The 1,302-nt window shown below is 46.8% G+C and overlaps 1 protein-coding gene across 1 annotated transcript in view; it reads right to left on the bottom strand.

Annotated features, from left to right (window-relative positions):
* The window catches only part of dhx9 (DEAH (Asp-Glu-Ala-His) box helicase 9), a 21,246-nt gene that overhangs the window by 14,668 nt on the left and 5,276 nt on the right, over positions 1-1,302 (bottom strand). The gene's annotated exons all lie outside the window — the stretch shown is intronic.

Below are 1,302 nucleotides of genomic sequence, written 5' to 3'. Positions count from 1 at the left end.
CTGCACGCTCCCCCTCGGCTGCACGCTCCCCCTCGGCTGCACGCTCCTCCTCGGCTGCACGCTCCTCCTCAGCTGCACACTCCCCCCGCTTCCTGCTTCTCCAGGAGGCTGGAGTTTAACACAACAATGCCTCTTCTCCGTTGGCACCTTTAGTACTGGTACAGCACGGTTCTACTTAGCTCGGTACACGTTGTGTTTCTGTTATACTTTCAGTACCGGCTCTAGTGGGCCGGTTCAAAGTTCAAAAACTGAGTCATGCGCTTCACCAGCTGGTGGCGGTGAAACGATGAAACAGGTTTCAGAGCAGGATGACAATTTATTTTGAAGTTTCAGGTAAATTAAAAAAGAATAGAGATTATTAAAACGATCAGATTAAATTATAAATACACTACGTGGCTCTGCCTTCACTCACGAGCTTAAGTGACATCCCATTCCTCATCCATCAGGTTCAATATGACGGTGGTCCAGCCAGTGCAGCTAGAACAGCTTCAACTCTTCTGGGGAGGCTGTCACAAGGTGTACGAGTGTTTACGGGGATTTTTGATCATTCTTCCAGAAGCTCATTTGTGAGGTCACATACTGATGTTGGACGAGGAGACCTGGCTCTCAGTAACCATGTTAGTGGAGGAGCTGCAGGAGAAACTTGTGTGGGCCGCAGACAGGAGCAGCAGGTGCTAAATAATTTTAAATCATTTATTTTAAATAAAGATTCCATGCTGATCGTGCGGCTCATCCATCCATCAGCCAGTTGTGTGTCATGTCCACTTTTATTTTGCTAAACCGCGAGTCAGCGAAAAACGAACCACGAAGTAGCGAGGGACGACTCTATATCACAATTTATCTAAAAATATTGAGATATTAATTTTGGTCCATATCGCCCAGCCCTAACTCAAACAGAACCATTAACTGGGTCAAACATGTCAGATAACCAACTCCTTTTATCTTGAAAACTTACGACTTCAGCTGGAAACAGAGAACCAGGAGGAGGAGGAGAGGAAGGAGGAGGAGAGGAAGGAGGAGGAGAGGAAGGAGGAGGAGAGGAAGGAGGAGGAGAGCAGCTCCTGTTAGTCACATCAAGTGTTCTCCTCGTCAGCTGCTGCTTGTTTTTGTCTAAAACCTCCAAAATCTAAAACAAGTTCCTGAAGAACTTTGTGCTCAAAACAACCTGCAGCTGGCAGAACCTCTGAACATCAGAACCTCTGAACACCAGAACCTCTGAACATCAGAACCTCTGAACATCAGAACCTGGGAACATCAGAACCTCTGAACACCAGAACCTCTGAACATCAGAACCTCTGAACA

Source organism: Nematolebias whitei, chromosome 9 (genome assembly GCF_014905685.2).
Source record: "Nematolebias whitei isolate Nwh7 chromosome 9, NemWhi1, whole genome shotgun sequence".
Classification (NCBI taxonomy): domain Eukaryota; kingdom Metazoa; phylum Chordata; class Actinopteri; order Cyprinodontiformes; family Rivulidae; genus Nematolebias; species Nematolebias whitei.
The sequence above is the reverse complement of the archived record's forward strand: the minus strand, read 5'-3'. Positions and strand labels throughout refer to the sequence as shown.